Source organism: Cylas formicarius, unplaced genomic scaffold (assembly GCF_029955315.1).
Source record: "Cylas formicarius isolate icCylForm1 unplaced genomic scaffold, icCylForm1.1 PGA_scaffold_4__25_contigs__length_36172078, whole genome shotgun sequence".
NCBI classification, from domain to species: domain Eukaryota; kingdom Metazoa; phylum Arthropoda; class Insecta; order Coleoptera; family Brentidae; genus Cylas; species Cylas formicarius.
The window spans coordinates 8,532,430-8,552,475 of NW_026844334.1; the positions used below are offsets into that span (position 1 = coordinate 8,532,430).

The 20,046-nt window shown below is 35.5% G+C and overlaps 1 protein-coding gene and 1 pseudogene across 5 annotated transcripts in view; both read left to right on the plus strand.

Moving 5' to 3' along the window:
• The window catches only part of LOC132700655 (liprin-alpha-1), a 148,171-nt gene that overhangs the window by 45,414 nt on the left and 82,711 nt on the right, over window positions 1–20,046 (plus strand). The window lies entirely within an intron of this gene.
• Window positions 14,500–15,291, plus strand: LOC132700767 (uncharacterized; annotated as a pseudogene).

Below are 20,046 nucleotides of genomic sequence, written 5' to 3' on the forward strand. Positions count from 1 at the left end.
AATGTTATTTACTTACTGTATTTTTCTATCTATTCGACACTTTTTTTTTAATTTATTCTATTATTTCATTTGTGCAGAGAGCGCCATTTTCTTATTTAAGAATTGATGTTGGCTAAGTACGCGATTATTGTAAATATTTGACAGTGATTGGTTAGTTAATGTTAACAAAAAATTGTGGTTTTTTGGAAAAGTTGTATTAATAAACAAGAAGACATTTATAAAGTTTGTCGTGAATCGACGAAGAAATAATTTTTTTCACTACTAACTGAATATCTAGCCCAAAATCGTAATAACAGTTGAGGACCTTAACTAACCATAGTGGATAGAGCAGATTGAGATTGGATATGAGCTTATTCAAAATGACCCCTTTCAGATTTCTATCAGAAAATTTATTCAGTCTTTTAGAATAACAAAACCTATTGTTCACCAACTTGTGAGTCTAGTTACTAACATTTGAGGGTTGTTAGTTATATACGAAATCATCAAATGATTTTGTTTTTTCACTAAAAATTTTTCATTCAGTTTATTGCAGTTAATAGTAAATACTGATACTATTATTATTTGCTTCATTGTTGCTTCGGGGAATAATTAAACGAGATAAAAAAATGTCATTTATTTAAATTGTAATCAATGGTAACTTGATTTGTTCTTTAATTTTCCACACTGCAATATTCGGCTTTTAGAATTCAAATGCACAGAGTGTAAATGTTGGTGTCCAATTTTTGATATTATGCCTGTGGGTTTTCTTCAATTACCAAGCAAAGAATTTACATCAGGTGTTCAGTGAGTGTCCTGTTCTCTCTTTGCTGTCTCTTCGTATACACAACGACACTTAAACAATTTATCTTGTTCTCAAATAAACTTCTACTTCTAACTTCTATTCCATGAAGCGCTTTAGACTAGGTTTTAGATCTTGTAGGGAATTCTCATAACCAAAAATCTTTCCCAAATACATAATTGTATGCACTGTATGTGTGCATAGCATCATAAAGCTCTGTTTGATTACCATCAACTCTAAATCGTACCTAATGGTTACGAAATAGTAACCGAGATGCCATAAACAGTCTCGACAACCTATCGGTTTGCGTTCCTAATTAATCGGATCAATTTTCGGCAAGTTCGGGACCGACTTGCAATCGAAGAAAACTTTTTAGAGGTCCATCGGGAAAATGCAATTTTCTCGGCTCCAAATTGACGGCGAGAAGCTTCCTTACCTATCCGTCGACCTTCGGTAAAATGGCAGTAGCGTCGGGCCTGGCACCTCACGCCAGGTGTAACAAGTAAATTAATAGATTGATTAATTATCTGCCGTAATTATCCGGAATTAGAATTGAATTACGCCGAGTGATATATTTCCGCGTTCGGATGGGGGGTAATGGGTATATGATATGTCGTAATTGTGGGTTCCTGATTAACGTGAAATTTTTATATACAATTTTTGCCTACATTTGCTGAAATATTCTTTAGAATTTAGAAGATGTCCAAGTATATTAATATTCAAACATTTTTTTAAAATACATCTTTTATGTGGTCATAAGAACTTTTTTCTACTCCCATCTGTAAAATACCTAGTTACCCACCGATATAGCGTGCGGGAAGCGTCACTTTACCACGTCAGTTTCGTTTCCCATGAATCCGAGCCACTTCGGACATTTCCGGGATTTTATCACACGGATTTGGTTTTGGATTCGTGTTGTTTTGCGAAAATGTACCCAAAAACTAACGGTCGTAGAAAAAGTATAGTATGCAACACGTCCGGTAAACTTTTTAACTCACTCGTTTATTAAACACTCACTCCGCTCGTGTCAAATAAACTCGTGAGTCAAATGCCGTTTTCCGTACTTGTTGCATAATACGCTATTTGCTCTGCCGTTTGATTGGAAAATATAAAAAAAAATGCGATACAGTATTAATTATCTCTAGAATATAAAAAAAAAGTTTTAATGTTAAAGTTAAAAATCATACTTGCTGTGGCTATAACAAGATCTTACTTTGTGATTAATAAACAGCATTTGTGAACATTAATTAATGTTAATTATTTACATAATTTGCTCTCTAAATTGAGCAGTTTACGAAAAACGTTGGAAAATACCGAAGTCGCCAAATTTTCTATCTACAACGCAAGCAAGTTCGCTACAAAAATGAGAAAAGTCAAAATGCCCTACAACTCGCCCACGTAAGGTTTTTTTTCCCAATATTAGAGGAAAAAAAAATATTTGTAAAATATTTAAGGAAAAATATTAAAGGAAAAAAATTATTTTACAAATATTCAGTAAAAAAGTGAAATCCTAGTTAAAACAAAAGTGAAATCTTTGTCTTTTTGCCAGAAAACTGTGTTGGCCGTACATTCGTCTGCGTGTTTTTAAGGGTATATCCTGTTTTATGCCTTTGTATCGCCGTTCCATTTCGTTGATGTCCTGGTGAAACCTTTCTCTCTGTTCTTCGCTAACTGCTCCAAGATTTTCAGGAAAATAGTTGAAGTGTGTAAACAGGAAATGTACTTTCAAACTCTTATTACAACCTAGACGATGAAAGTGTTGTAACATATTTTGAACAATACTTTCGTAGTTTTCGTCCTTAGAGTTCCCAAGAAACTTATCAATTACTTCTTTTGCTCATTTGCTCATTGTGTTTTGAAAATTCTTTTCTTTGCACAAAGTTATGATCTGCGGCCCAACAAAATTCCTTCTTTTATCTTGGCAGATATGGTTGAAAATTTCTCGTACCGATATTTGAAATACTGTCCATTAGATTCTTCTGATTCTGACGATATGACACGTTTTCTAGTTCTTTTTGTTGCAGTAGGTACCGGTACATCTGGTCGAATAGCAGAGTCATGATTGGGATACACAATTGGTTTCTTATTTGTTCCGTTGAATCCTTGAACATTACACGAACAAAAATGATAATCATCACTGTGATTTCTAGGTTCTCGCCATACCATAGGAACACCAAAGCTTAAACATTTTTTCCTACCTTTTTGGTCATTTTCTTAATGCTTCAATGCAAACGGGACAAACAGTATGAGGAGCCCAGGACTTGTCTTGGTCGCCAATTTTTACACCAAAATAAGCGTAGTATACATTTATCACAAAAAAAGTTATAGTTTGCCTTTGTTTTACTACGACATAACTACCACAGATATAACAAAAGTTATTTGTATTGTTCACACAATGCAACCAAACTGCGCATAAGCAGGTTACAACACTAATCTAATATTATACAGTGTTGTCAAATGACATTTAATTTCATAAAAATCAATTCATGAAAATGCCATGCCTAACATGGAACAAACATTCACGTTATAAGTAAATATGACGTGATAGAGCAAAGATATGGCGTTTTGTGGAAAAACGGTCCCCTAAAATATACAAAATAGCAAACAGCTTTCAATCATGAAAATTACTGTAGATCTGGGTAATTGATCTGCAACTGCGGAGCGCAGTTAAGCAATAATTTAATGTAAAAAGGCGGCTGCCGGAACAATACGACAAATCGGATGCTTTTATCATGATCATGAAAATGGGGATCTATATAATACATCCAAAAACAAAAAAACCTTTATCGCGAAACGTTCCGCTACTGAATCGAAATACTTATAGGTTTTGGGGGACGCGCAAAACACTGCCTAGGAAAAAAGATCTGATAAACATGGAATTGGATTACATGCCTCCGAGCCTTTTTACTTACATCGTCCTCTTTCGAGCGTGCGGAGCGGCGGTTTCGATTCAACTTCTCGAATTCTGGGACCCAACTTTCTAAATACGATTATATAATCGTATTATACGTAATACATTAGGATGGCGACGATCCCTTTTTGTTTTATCCCTTTTTTCGTTCTCCAAAAAGACTCCTCTATTGGTCTCAAAGAAGCTCTATAAATCTAGAGGTGGGTTAGATTGTTTATTAATATCATTGGTAAAGTCTGTTCATAGATATGAAAGTGACTAGCTGATACGAATTAAGGAAAGACCCCGGCAAGCTATAAGAATGAAATATGGCCGAACAGGTCCGTACTTTGCTTAGAATTTAATTATTTGGGGTTTTGTTAGAAAACATACAAAACAATATTTATTTATTTATATTAAATCTAAAATAAAATTACATACTTAAATTACTTAAAATTATTCACATAATATATCAGTATCGCTATCGCTATCATCGCCTGTTCTAATTATTATTTGTTCTATAATATTTGCAATATGGATATACGATTGTTCTGCTTTTTCTATATGTTTAACAGAATTTGTCCAACTTTGTGTAGGGATGTTAAAAACTTCGGTTTCTATAAGTTTGAGGATATTGGAGTTAACACGGGGAAAAACATTGTTACGACGAATGGCAGATTTCAGTTGGCGCCAAACATGTTCAATCGGATTAAATATACAGTGGTAAGGTGGAGGAAAGCCTTAAAACTGTATGCCCTAGATTTTTTGCATAATTATCACAGACGTATTCCTTTTGTAGGTTCAAGCTTTGTAGAACCTCAATTGATTGCTTTTTGGTATAATCTTCGTGAAAATAAATGTCGTTATTATACATGTAGTTTTGGATTGTTGCTTTTGTGTCACATGAGAAAGGGGTTTTAGTCAACTATCTACTGTGATAACTTCCATTGTCCATTACAATGACGCTATTAGGAGGAATGTTTCTAACTAGTTTGTTTTTAAACCAACTTTCAAATAAATCAGCGGTGGTGTCTTCATTGTAATCCAGAGAAGAATCTTTAATATTTTTCGAAGACAGAGAATGTCTATTTGGAATCCAACCATCTTTAAAGCCAGCATGCAAAATAGTTATTCTTTTACCTCTTTTTGATGGCGCGTTTGTTTTACACTTATTAGTTGAGTCAACCCAACCCTTTTCCGGGGTATCATAAATGTCGAACCAGGTTTCCTACAAGTAAATAATTGGCCTTTGTTGTTCCTGTTGCCAAACTTGCCTTTTGTCAATTTTTTTAAATCTAAAACACATGTGTTGAATATACTTCCATAAGGTAGTTCTGCCACATTTAACACCGATTTCATCTTTTTCAAGCCTCCTAATTAAGATATCTAATGTAGGCACGCTTTTTTCCTCGTATAACTAGTAAATTTTACGCCGTATTATATTTTGATCACTTTCATATACACTCGAGAAAATGTCAGAATCGCTTCTTTTTTTCCTCGCTAAAATGGGATTATTCACAATTTTCCATACAGTTGATGTTGGAATTTTCGTCAATGTGGTCGTTTCTTCTAAAGATGCTTGCTTGCTGGCACCACGTTCAGTGAGAGTCAAATAAACATTGTTTATAACTTCCTTAGTCTCAATAGAATAGTGTTTTTTATATTTGGGCGGGAGCATCTCCTGAGATACACTAGACTCGCACATATTTTGCATAATTCGCACACGATTCAACACACGCTGTATTACACACGAAATAAGAATGATTACTAAAAAACTATGTAGTATACCGAACCAAAGAATATTAAACACAGGTAGGTATATATTACAGACCACAATTTTACCTGAATTTAAATACCGAAACTTTAGATAATAATCTTGTTGCATTGTATGTTAATGACCAGCCTTGGATAATCCCATTCAAAAGCAATTGATAACTTTCTTATATCTATGAACAGACCATACCTCTTCCATTTGTTTAAATCTAAATCAGTATTCATCATATGTATTGGGACCTGGCGCCTGCCAGAAATCGAGCCGTTGACTCAACAGCGAGCCTTTCGAGAGACAACCCGAACATTTGACACTTACCGCGAGAGGACGCTGCGATATTAATAATTACCCTTATATAAATTATTAGTGGATTAGTATAATAATAAACTTGGAAGTATCGACGAGTTGTAATTAAAGAGGCAAATTTAAGGGCAACATCGGATTTGCAGGGTATATTGCTACCGCTTTAAGAGAAAAATATAATTTATCGTAAATTCTCGTATTCCGATGAGCTGCGAAACGCGTCAAGTTTTAAAATTTAGAAATTAGATAAACGGTACATCATGTTGCAGCACTCGACATTGCTCATTAAAATCTAATTAATAATGACGATGCAAATATGTGTACTCTACAACGGAGCAGGTTTCAACGTTATTACGAACTAACCGGGGGATATTTTAAATCTCCCGGTAGAGTGGCGGCTCCTGTCATTTGAATAATTAAACACGACTGTTTTATAATTCGCGAATTTTGTGCCCGCGTTCTATGCTCTTGCTTTGCTTCTTTGCTTAATCCGTTGTTAATCAATGTTTCATGTAGTTAATAACCGGTGATTCACATATATGTGTGGAAGTTGTTATTATAATAAAATTAGTGAAAAATATCAAACGGTAAAAGAAGTGTAGATTGACGGAATAACGCAGTTGCTTCGTTGAGAGTTCGTAACAACTTCCTGCAAAACCTTTCTAGAAAATGTACCATAAACCCATGTGGCCGAAAGTAACGGCAATCCTTAAATAGCAAAATGTCTACAAGATACAGATGTTAAACGACCATTCTCAAATAATTCAATTTATGGGTCTTCATAGATCTCAACAATATGGAAACACTTAGACACATATCATCGTGAAATAAAAGGTTTATGTGCTTAATATTTTTTTTTAAATGTTGGTGAAACTTATGTAGTACTCGATATACAATAACTCATCAGTTCTGCCTGGAATTGTAGTCTATGGGCACTGCAGCCATTTATTTCTATCAACTATAACCTAAACATTTTTATTTTGAAAGCAATGACCTCTAGATTGCTATCTTCAGTTTTTGTCTGGCATCTACACCGTCGATCATGGTGGATGTTCATTAGATCGTTTGAAGTAGTAAAAATAGAGAGATTGCTCACCTCTCTTCTACCACCCTGATAGTTTATCTTTAATATATTGATCGTTTAAAGGGTTGATATTCGAACGGTGTTTCTCGTCGCCGATAAATTTCGAATTTGTAATACATGCAGATCTGGCAAAAGTCTGTTCTCGCACCTGTTTCTACACCATAAAACAGCGAATGATAAATCTAGTGGAAATCGTCTTTAACTACTCGAGTGCATCACGTACCCACGAGGAGAGACGCATGTGGTGGCTCGAATCGACTATTTATTGGCGATCCTCTCGCCAGAAACGTAATAAAGTTAAAGCCAGTGAATTCTTTTCGCGATACATTAGGCTCCTTTGTCGATAAAATTGCTAAGTTGCTTTCACTTTGGTACATTGGTACGTTAATTGACACAAAAAAATTGTTGATGTCATTCTCCTTGTTCTTTGACTGCGACTTTTAAATATGCAGCAGTTAAGAGAGAAACTTTTCAGTGCTCTCTTTTCTTGAACAACATACTGCAAATACTACCATCCAATGTGACAGATACGGACTTAAAATATTTGGAAAATTATATTTCTATATTAACCGTGACCCATACGGAATTATAATATTTTGACACATATAAAATTATAGTGACCGTGACGTTCACGGAGGTGCCCAATTCTACCGGTAAACCTTGCCCGTATGTCAAAGAGGTGTGCATTAAACGGTTAATGGTTCTTGTCATTGCTAATTTACATTTTTATTATTCTCTCGCGAGTCCGAGAAACTAACCAAACTCGTCATGTACTTAGACCAGAGAACAGGACTCTAAAGATCTAAAGATCTAAATGTCTGAACGTCCGGATCACCAAGGTACGTCTCGGATACCCGAATAACCTTCAGTAAAGCCCATTTTGAATGGAAGATTCACAATGGGCCTGCTGAGGTGCAAATTATCTCCTACGCACAGATACCATACGTAGTATAGTAGGGCCACCGATCTATAGAGCTCATTATTATTCATTGTCACAAGAACCTAGCAGGTGATTCAATGAAGGCAGCGGCCAAGAGGATGACAAGTTTCGCTGCTATGTATTTACAAAGGGATTTTTTTAACGGGCAAGTATTAACAACCACAGTTTTTATTATTAATTGTATAGAATATTTTTACCATCGTTGTCGTCGAGATCCGCTAGCCGAATTCCACATTTTGAAATATAGCCGCGGTTAAGGGTATGGGATTTGCATTTTTTATGAGTTCGATAGATCGGTACTCATACCATACAGCCTGAATGTGCTGTTGTTGTAGAGTACCAGGTTCGGCGACCTTGGTCGGTGATCAGACTGCAAACCAATGACCAAGTACTAACAAGCACAGTTTTTGTTAGTATGGAATATTTTTACCATCATTGTCGTCGAGAACCGCTGACCGAATTCTACACTTTGAACCATAGCCGCGGTTAAGGATATGAGTTCGATAGATCGGTACTCATACCTGAATGTGCGTGCTTGTTGTTGCAGAGTACCAGGTTCGGCGACCTTGGACGGTGATCAGATTGCAAACGTCTATGCGTCATGATCCATTCGAACTTAAGGTTCACTCTTTGGATTAAATGTATATACGTAGCGTGTAATCCTCTCGGGTATCTTTTGATACGATATCAAAGAAACCCCCGCCCGGAACTTATTACGCAATAGAGCGGGATCATCCTTTTGCGAAACAATTTCGCTTGATGGATGCATCAATTAAGGCTTATCCAGCGGCGCGCACGATATTTTATTCAACGCCGGGATCCGTTAATCCCGAAATATCTTATCCGAATCCGTATAATTAGCGAATTAAATGAATCCAGCCCCGTCTTGGCTATTGTGTTTATTAATAATTTCGGGGCGCCGCCGCCGCCGCCGCCGCCGCTTAATCAATTTCTAATAAACATCAATTTATTCGGCGGCAAATAAATCCAATTTCCTAAACTATACGCAGGCCATAATATATACTCGACAGGTTCGGATGGCGATATTAAGCCGACGGCGACGGGTTCCGGGCTGAATCGGGAAGGATCAAGATGAAATGCGCATATTTAACCCATCGCGGTGGCGGCGGGTCCAATTCGGTCCCCTCGACCAATTTAATTTAACTTGCCTGTATAAATTCGAGCTTCAAGGTGTTTTGAATGAATGAGCTGACAATACGGGGCCCACTATATCGGCTACACGAACGGGGGCGCGGAATGGGGTCGAAGTTCGAGGTAATTACCGCCGGAGGCCGATCACCCGATCGTCCATTTACGTTTCTAATTCGCGCGATTAAAATGTTTGCCACCGCCATATTTGCACGCCGCCGCAACAGAGAAATGTAGCGGCCGCACCAGTAGAGACCGCTTATCTTGGAGAGTTCTATCGATAGACTTCGTTACCTACTTCTGTGGTTAGTATCGTTTAGGTTTAATCATTCCTTCTTTCGTCATGCCTGAGCGTCGTCCTTCTTTCCCCCACAAAAAACTCTGTGCAGACTATAGTTTCTTCTTCATGGTTCAAGCTTTGCTTAGTACTTCTTAATGAATTTCTGACACGCTCAATCTTCTGATGGTGACGAATTGATGTTTTATCTCCTTGTTAACACAGCCTGGCGTAGTGTCGTTAAAACAGAGCTCTCTCTCTACCCATTTGTAACCTACGTGGACAACTCACCTCTAAGCTCATCAAGTCTGAGCGACACTCAACCAGTAGCAAGTTAGTTTTAAGCCTGATTTATTGTTTCACTACCACTGTAAGTAGTAACAGTAACCAAGTATTGATTTATAGTTTCGGTAAAACTTAAATAATGCGTGTAAATGAAAGGAGTAAAGGAGGCAAGATAGCCGGGTTTCGTTAAAAGTTTTTGTACATTTTTCTTAATTTGAGTTTATAACACGCTAAATCCTCTGGTGATGATGCATTGAGGTTCCTTCTTGTAAACACGATAGCAACATGGACAAGTCTTTAGACGAGATTACAGAATGACCTACCTCTAACCTCGTTTGCGTTGGGGACAGCAGTAGCCCTTTAGTTCAATGCCTGATTTACACTATAAGCAGTATCAGTAAGGAAGTATTGGTTTATAGTTTCGAGAAACTGACTTGAGTCTGCAGGATTAGTTAACGCGTGTCCTCTGAAACCCGGTTTTTCTTAATACTATTGGTTAACTCCTGTTAATGACTTGAGTTAGCTACACTATAATTGGTTTGATGATTGAGGTTTCCTCCTCTAAATACAGTCTCGCGTGCTATCGTTGAGACAGAACTCTCTCGCGACCTATTTATTCAGCTTTCCCAGAATCTGGCGCCTTCTCATTAAGTAGCTACATTATTATGATTTATAACACAGCCTCGCATGCTGTCGTTGAGACAGAACTCCCTCTCTTCTCATTACCTAGCTTAGTATGATTTATAGTTTCCTCATACCTTTACTTATGCAACTGAAGCCGATACGCTGAGCTTACAATAGACACAGTTCGGGTTGCAGGAGTAAATTCAGCCTTCCGAAAATTGGCATCACTGAAGGAAAGAGGTAAAGAACAGTTGAAACCCTGATAGCATGGTTTCACAAAACTTTCTCCAAACTCTTCATTATTGCTATGGTGTTTTATTGCGAAACGGTTCTTAAGTGATCATAATTTCAAAAGCATATAAAAAAGTACGAGTTGCTTTCAGACTTTTCAACGGTTCCTACACGTTTAATAATTCCTCTTCGAAACGAATGCGGCAGACCGTTTTGGGAATCGGAGATTCGAAAAGCTCGAGCATACGTATGAATGGGAAAAAAACAGTGTACACGTTCGGATGGGTACATTGACGAGTCCGCCACAGGGACATTAATCAAATTGCGAGACCGTTCGCCAATGATGAATTACGATTGCTTGCCGAACAGAATAAGGGCTATTAGGAACCGTTCCACGGTTATTCGATAGCGGTAATTACCTTGCCTTTCTTTTTTTGAGCGATAGCTCCAAAAGCTGACTGTTTGCGGTTTTTCATTTCGATATAATGGAAAACGCTCTGCCGTTCGATGCGGCGGAAAATGGGGGTGGGGGGATTCAGGACCGCAGTTAATTGTACTAGAACTAGTGGTCGTAGAAAAAATATACTATGCAATCCATTGATAAACGTCTTCAGTCACTAGTTTAAGGAATACTTTATCCGCTGCGCTCCGTTGGTGCCAAATGAATGACCAAATGACTAAAATGGTATTACATGCTATTAATTTAAATTTTGTAAAAGATAATACTCTGCTGCAGCAGGATTTTTGACAGATTTTATTAAATAAAAGAAGAAATTCGCGATGTTGGTGTTGTTATATTGGGGATCTCAAATCCTCATTTATTTTATAAAACCAGATTATCATTTGGTGTCTTCATTTGACACAGACAAGATTACAGGAGTCAAGAATAAAATTTCTAGATTATGTGCATATAAAATGCATTATGAAAATGGCAGTCTTTTTACTTACAATTTATTTGTAAAAAAGTGTTTTTAGTGTGTTGGTATACCATGCTTGGGTTAAAATCCCAAATATTATTTTTTTCAATTTATGCAGTTGTAACAAATATCCATAAATTGTTTGTGCCCTCTCTATATTTTTGCATAGAATAAATAGTTGTGCAATTTTTTTTGTACTCTCTTAGACAATTTTTGACTTTGGTTTGAATTTGTAATTCACATCGATAAATTGTTTGTACCCTCTGATTACATTCAATCTTCCAGAATTCTCATAAAAAATATCTAACGCAGAAATCACGAATTGCGACTTTTCTGAGTTGCGAAGTCTATTGCCGCCTTATCTTTCGTTACAATGAACCGATAAGGAGCAAACCTGGAACTTAATCTGTCCCATCTAAGGGCGCGGCTTAAAACGAATTCACACCACATCAGCATGTAGAATGAGATGCAGAAAATCCGGCTTATTCAAAATTTACGAGCCTCGGCGAGACGGATTTGCATTGCAAAGCGGCCAACTTTTCCGAGTGTTTACCGGACTAGTCAAAGAAAACGCAACAAAGAGGCGAACTTTAAAATCGCTAATTTAATTGGCCACCACCGGCTGTTGGGATTGTTGAATTTATTCTCCACTTGTATTTTTACTCTTCGTCATTTTTGCGAATACTTTGCTCCGAATTTGGCACTACTTTGTTACTATTTTTTACTTGGTAATATTAATTTCTAATATAGATTTAAGCAAGCAGGCTTTGGAAGACGCGGAGATGAGAGTCAAAATTGATGGAGTGTGGATTAACAATATCTACAATACATACAATAACATACACGACCTATAACAACTAGTCAACAAGATAGGAGAACAGAGAAAACCAATGGGCTTGAATATCAGCACCAAAAAATAAAGTTTATGATTATCTCGAGAAGCCTTAAATATATTTGAAAACTCCACCGTAACATTTAACGCACAGCCCATAGAAAGAGCAGATAAGCGTACTTGGCATCTGGCTTTGCAAAGAATGGACATCAGACAAGGAAATAAAAGGTCACATTGAACAGATTCGACAGGCATTCTAGAGGTTTCATTAGGAGCTTATCTGCTCCGATTTTGATTTTGACTTTAGACTCAGATTCGTTAAATGCTACATTTGGTCAGTACTTCTTTACCGTTTAGAAGGTTGAACACTAAAGGCGAATACAATCAATAAATTGGAGGCCTTCGAGATAAGGCTGCGCCGCAGAATCCTAAAAATACCGTTGACGGCTAACAAACGAAGAGGTCCTTAGACGTGTCAAAAAACAAGGCGAACATGAAAGAGTAAAACGGCATATCTGGGACATATTATCAAAAACCCGAAATACGAATTCCTGCATCTGCTGATCGAAGGCCAGAGAAGGATCAGAAGCAAAAAAAAATGTCTTAGCTACGATATATTATGGTTTACAATTTTCCTTCAATTCACCACAAGTTGTCCTTTCCTTCAATATTTTTGGGTTTCTTCTTATTTTTGATGCTGTGTGACAATGTTTACTTCCTTAATTTCTAATTATAACTAGCTTTTTTTCCTTTATTGAAATATAAATGTTAATAATGATATTGTTACGGTTTTCCTTCATTTGACCATAAGTTGTTGCTTCCCGATGTGCCTCTTATTTCTTTGTATTACTTTGTTATTATTTGTACATAGTATTATGAATGTGTAATTTTCATCCCTTGTTTCTTAATTTAAATATAAATAATGATTTAAGCAATAGCAATTTTTTGGGTTTACAGTTTTCCTTTAAACCGCCATAAGTCGATGTCCGTTTTGAATTATAATACTACTAATTATGGTTTTAGTGCACGGCTTGAGTTTTGACGTTTGTCAATTCTGACGGTCATGTCAGTGAATGTATTCGTGTTCTTTGAAAAAATGTTGCCCAAAACTAACTGTCGTAGAAAAAGAATAGTGTGTAACATGTTTGGTAAACTTTTTAAGTCACTCGTCCACTAGTACACTAGTAATTAAAATGCCGTTTACCACTTTTGTTGCATAATATATACTATAATGCTATTTCGCAGTCTAGTTGTTTCTAACATCCTATCTTTATTCTCATGTCTCTTTAAACCTTCCTTTGTTTACGAGCTTTACAACAAAGAAGAATTGTAACAGAAATCTGGTACTTCTACAGGTTGAGAACAATTTTTTGAGAATTCGGTTTTCTCGTATCTGTCTTCTTCTCCGGTCGTTCTAATTAAATTTTCACCTTCTACTCGGCCAATAAATGGTTTAGTTTGGATGGTTATTTGAAAAGTATTTTTTAAACTTTTTATTTCTTCTAATTCACGAAATTGTTTAACTATGAAATGAAACTTTTAAAATAGTTAGTTATTTATAGTAACTTTTTTTCGTGCTTTTTTTCGGAGCGTATTTTTTTTAAAAACTTTGCACAAGGGTTCCGCAATTTTATTTATTGTTATTTCGTATTTCAGATTCATTTTCTGTATATTTTAGTTATGACGTGCATCCAAAAAGGCAACAAAAAAATATATTTTTAATGTAAGGTGCACTTGTACTCCGTATGGTATGCCAAGATTTTGATTAGTCACGGTCATGCGCAATACAGTAAATATCAGCTGGTGTCAGACATTTTTGATTTTTGAAATCATAACGCTAGCGTGAAATATTCTCACCCCAAATAAATTAGCCGATTTAGAGTTAGAACAATTACTGAATGACGATCTCGATGATGCTGACATAGAACTCTGTGATAGTGAAGAAGATAGTGATGTTGTTCCGGAAATGATAGATTCTGAAGATGATATAATGGAAGGAATAAATAACGGTAGTGTTCTAATGAGTGAAATAGTGTCTGAAGATGTGATTGTACAAGAAGAAAATGACAGTGGTGTTGTGAGCAGTGTAATAGAGATTGACGATAGTGAAGAAGCAACAAAAAACAAATCTTAGAAGAACGTAGATTATTTTATCGAACCAAAGATAACACAAAATGGTATAAAATGCCACTTAGACAAAAACGCCGAACAGTTGCAAATATAATTAGGAAAAAGCGTGGTATCAATATATCTTCAAAACTTGATTCATTTAGACTGTTTCTGACAGACGAAATTATACAAATAATTGTCCGGCATACTAATGATAAGGCAGAACAAGTAAAGTTATTGAATTATATGTGCCATTATACACTAATAATACCTATACCTGTCCAATTTTTCAGACTTTCAAACTTTGGAATGAAAATCATCCAAATCAAACACAACCTCTACAACGCTTATGGAAACCAACAGATGCTGTTGAAATAAGGGCATACATTTTGATTTAAGGTGCCGTTCAAGCTTCAAAAGAACCGATAGTAAGAAAGGTTACACCAGACCAGTTATTCCTGCAACTACGTCACGCTCACGTTATCAATTGTTGACGAGTTTTTTTCATTTTGACGATCATAAAACAAGGGAAGTCAGAAAGAAAACTGATAAGCTTGCACCGGTAAGAGAAGTTTTCAATATGTTTGTGGACAATTCCAAAAAGTGTTATAATCCCGGAAGTCATATTACAGTAAATGAGCAACTAGTTGGATTTGGAGGTCGTTGTTCATTTAGAGTTTATACCAAAAGTAAACCAGATAAATATGTTCTGAAAATTTGGGCGGCAGCAGTGAGTGAAAATTCATACACTATAAATATTCAAGCATACATGGGAAAAATTAATAAGACAGCAGAAAGGAATCAAGGCGAAAGAGTCGTCTCAGATCTTGTCGGAGATCTAGGAACCGTTTATGCATAACCACAGATAATTTCTTTACATGTTTGTCCTTAGCAGATAAATTATTAGAGAAACAAATGACTCTTTGCGGAACATTACGAAAAAATAAATCATATTCCCGAAGAACTCTTGCCAATGTTTGGTTTTCGGAAACAACATACAATTGTGTCCTATGTGCCTAGCAATAATAAGGCTGTCCTTATGTTGTCTTCGAAGCATCATGATGATTCTGTTGCAGGAGAAAATATGAAGTGCAAGCCTGACATAATACTTCATTATATTAAAACAAAAGGTGCTGTAGACACTACCGATAAAATGGTAAACGAATATTCAGCTCGGTCGAATTAGTAATAGATGGTCGATGGCAATTTTTGGACTGCTATTAGACATCGTGGCACTAAATGCATTTATTTTATGGAATGCAAAATTTTCAGACGAAAAGTTAAAAAGCAAAGACAGCAGAAGAAAGTTTCTTTCGGACTTAGGAGAGTCATTGATTAGGAAAAATGTCATAAGAAGATTTAAAACAGAACCAGGATTTCCCAACAGTGTCAAATTATATGTGCTAGAAATGTTGTCAGAATTGGAAAAGCACCATGAAATCCATTCCGAAGAGCCTGAACGACCTGTTTCTGGACGATGTTATTTGTGCAATAGAAAGAAAGATCGCAAGTCGAGGCAACAGTGTTGCCACTGCAAAAAATTTACATGCACTGACCATAGTGTAAAACAGATAATTTGCAGATTGTGTATGGAAAAACGTAAGAATTAATATGAGTGGAGGAGTTCGTCTAACTTTTTTTTAACATTTTTGGGAATCGGTTATTTTGTTCAACTTTTTCAAATAAATATAATATGCGTTATACATATTTTATTTACATTAACTATTTAATTTTGTTGTTACAGTGTATATCTACGAGAATTGTCGCATAAAATATCACAAAGCGTTCAAATTAGAGTGGGGTACAATTGGACCCCACGAAGGTTAAACAGTACTTCCCGTTTAACTAATTCCATTGGCAACCGCACTTTTAATGTTCGGTAGTTGTTGGCACTTATTTGGCAAGGTATCAAAATGATATAATATAATAAGTTTTTTGTATTGTAATTTTAAATATATTGGGTATAATGCTAGAACGACAAGATTATATAATTATAATATATATAATATAACTATATAATAATAATAATTATAAGAATTAGTATAATAATAATAATAATAATAATAATGTTTTGTTTGTTTTTTGTACCACATAACTGCTAAATTTTTAGTACCACTTATAAGGGTTGCAATATTATTAATAAAACAATTCAGCTAACCTATATATATTATTATTACACCCCGTTAGTGAAAAGAATGTTGCGCTACTGCTACGGCAAGAATGCAGCCTTAATTTTCAATCGGTTATTCTTAAGTGCATTTCGATATAATCAAAAGTTTTCTGGAAACCGCTAACCGAAGTATAAAAATTTTCAACTCGTAATTAAATCTGCTCTCGGTTTCCTAGTTTGTTAGTATGTCATTCATGGCCCGGGCTTTTCTACCGAAATTAAATCAAACTAGAACGTCTACACGAAATTGACTTATCTCCGCTATTCTGTTACGTGTAGGAACTGCTAAATGTCAGTTTTCGAGTACAAATGCAACGATAAGTGATATTGTTCGTAACAATAAAATATCGATGTGGTTTCGAAACGATCGAAACCTCTCCCAATGGGGAAAATATGATGTATCTGCGAACGTCTGTATATTAGTTTAAAGCTGCTTGTTATTCCACGCGCATGGAGGATAAATGGAAATGCAGCGCAATTTCTCCGGTGTGGGCGTAATATTTCACCGCTCCTCAACCATAAGAATTTAATGCCGCTTTCTGAGATGTATATTTGTCTAATAGTTGTATACAAATGATATCTGAGGCGGAGTCAACGCGATTTCCCAGACCGACGGGAAATGATGGAGAAAAATATGCGCCCGGAGAATTTAGGGAGTACCTATTTATCTAGCACACTGCACCGACAGGAAAATATTTGACGGGATTGAATTTTTTACGTCTCCATTTACGTGATAATATCTTTATACACGAAGTTATTAAAATTTTCAATATTCCGTCACTTTTGAGGTTTTATATTGGGCTTAAAACTTTTGCTTCCAGATTTATGATTTATTATTTTTATACATTGCCAGTATCGAAAATATGGAAAAAATAATTAGAATATTGTACAAGGCGCATAATCGAAAATTATTTTTAAAAATACGTAAGTAAGTTATGTTTTTTTTTAAACCTCTTTTTATTTGGATTCTGATCTTAATCTATGTGAGCTTAAGAAAACATTTTTGTCTCTGTTTTCTGAGTAGTGTCACAAGGAAAACTTCACTATAGTTGACCGTGTTGCATAAAATCTTTGCTTTAACTCCACTATTTTCTAACTTTCCTTTCCTGGCATCCTTTATTTTCAGAATTTTGAGAAGACTGCAACTTCATCTAGGAAAGAACAAGAAATTATCGATAAAGAAGGAACTATTAAATCGTTCATCGTTTTATCGTTACGAACTAAATCCAGTAGAACACGACATTTAAAATGGAAGATCTTAAAGTACTGTTTGATTAAGCCGTTGACGTCAGAGAACTGGCGAAAAACAGAAGAAAATGTGGCGTTAATTGTAGCATCAAGAGAATATTGTTTTTTTTATAATCTAATTTTTGTATAATGTATTTTAAAGGAAAAATTATTGTGCATGTAATGTTCTCCAGATATTTAGGGGTTGATGTAACTAGCGAGTATTATATCTACAATGAGACGACAAAACAAGTAAAAAAACTTCAGATTAGAATAAAATGTGCAAGACCAATTCTCACGTTTGCGATTGAAACCAGACCTGACGTCAATAAATTGAAACAGTCACTAGGAACAGCTTGCAAGGCCAACAGTAGGAAAGACTTGACGAGAAAGAAGAAGAAATTGACGTATAAGAAGGCTGAGGATTATTCATTATTTTAGAAACAGGGAAGAGATTTTGAGACAAATAAAAAAAATATATTGCAAAATCTGAAAACTGATGCAAAACATTTTTTTTCTACTCCCGTCTGTAAAATACGTAATTACCCACCGAAAAAGTATAGTATGCAACACGTTCGGTAAACTTTTTAACTCACACGTTTATTAATATGCCGTTTAACGCACTAGTTGCATAATATACTATAGTCATTTCTTAATAATAAAAAAAAACAAAATCACTACCTGATAAAATAACTTATAACTGTGCTACGGCAAATGATTCTCAAAATATGTCTCAACTTTTTTGTGACTGTGTTAGTAATTTGTTTCTGTCAATTCGTACGTGTCCTCATATTTGGTTTTTTCTATTAAAAAAGTATTGTTGAATGTGGATCCTAAAAAGGACCCAGGGCCGGACGGCATACCGGTATCGCCCACTTTTGTCGAAACTCCTTAACGTTCTCTTTAATGTCTAGGTCAAGGGACGTTTCCAAAAAGCTGGAAAGTGGCCCAAATAGTCCCTATTTTAAAGTCTGGTGATTCTACAGACGCCTCTAATTATCGTCCTATCTCTCTTATTGCCAAGGTTTTTGGGGCTATAATTTATTCACGGTTGTTTTTTTATGGTAAAGAGTGACATAGATCCAAATCAACATGATTTTCACAAAAAACGTTCAGTTCTTACAAACTTCGTACCGTTCATCCATAATATCAATTTTCCCATGCATAAACGTTTTGAGGCGTACGCTGTGTATACCGACTTTTTCCAAGGCTTTTGATAGAGTACATCATTCAACTCTGATGCTAAAACTCGTAAATTTCGGTGTGTAAAGCTATATTTCAGAAAGAACTCAGTTTGTTGTTGTCAATGGTAAAAAATCTCGTTGTACAAATATTACCTCGGGTGTCCCCAAAGATCTCATCTGAGCTCTTGACTCTTTAACATTTTTGTTTTCGATGTTGGCCTTTGTTTCCCGGTTGCTATTTTTGCTTCGTTTGAAGGTGATTTAAAAGTAAAAGAAAACATTCTTTGAAACAGATTATTCTTAAATATTGATAATGTCGAAGCAAGTAAAAGACTTGAGAATTGTTCTTGACTCTTCTGACAGTTAAACTTTGAGCCTCATATCGAAACTATTGTCAACACGTGCTTGGGTAATATGCACCTCATTTTGAGAAGTATCAATTCTATTTATAATAAATATATTATCAGAATAGAAACCATACAATAAAACTTTTTAACCACTTAAATTTTAGATACAACAGAATCTAAAGTTTTCTGCTACTAAGAAAACGTAAAAAATTTACAATTTGAAGGCGCTTGACACTCGACGTTGTAATTAACCTTGTGAACTCTTCTTTTTTAATAAATTACTGGAGCTTTAATATCAGGTGCGAACGACATTGACATTTTCTATTGAGCGATTTAGGTCGAATTACTTTTCTCACTCTCCTATAATAAGATGCGGATTTGTAATAATTGTGTTTTTCAAAATGACATTGATATAGATATGGTAAATTTAAGCCTTAGTTTATTGAAAACAAACGTATATAGACTTCTTTATTTCGTAGTTACAATTTATTTAATCTAATCTTTTTTTGTTAAATACTATAATCCTAGGGTAGCTGCGTCTGCCTGTTGAATGGCTTGTGAAATATAAATAAATTAATAAATTAGTATCGTCTAATTTTGATTATGTGAAGAAAATGTATATTGTTTTTACGAATGTCCTACCGGAACGCTTTTGGCACACTATTTTCAGTGTTGGTCAATGGATACAAAACCCATAAATGAATCCCAACCTGACTGGTATTACTGCAATAAAATTTTTGTTGCCTATTCTACTGATTTCCGTCATTAAACTCCATACTGATTCGAGCTGTTTCTTTTTGCTGGCATCGTGTTGAAGCAACATTTTTATGCGACCGGTTTAGTGGCCATTTTTATCCCGTATCCCTAACCGCATTAATTATTTTCTCCCCCCTTAATTGACCATATCCCGCTCCCCTTTCCCTTTTAA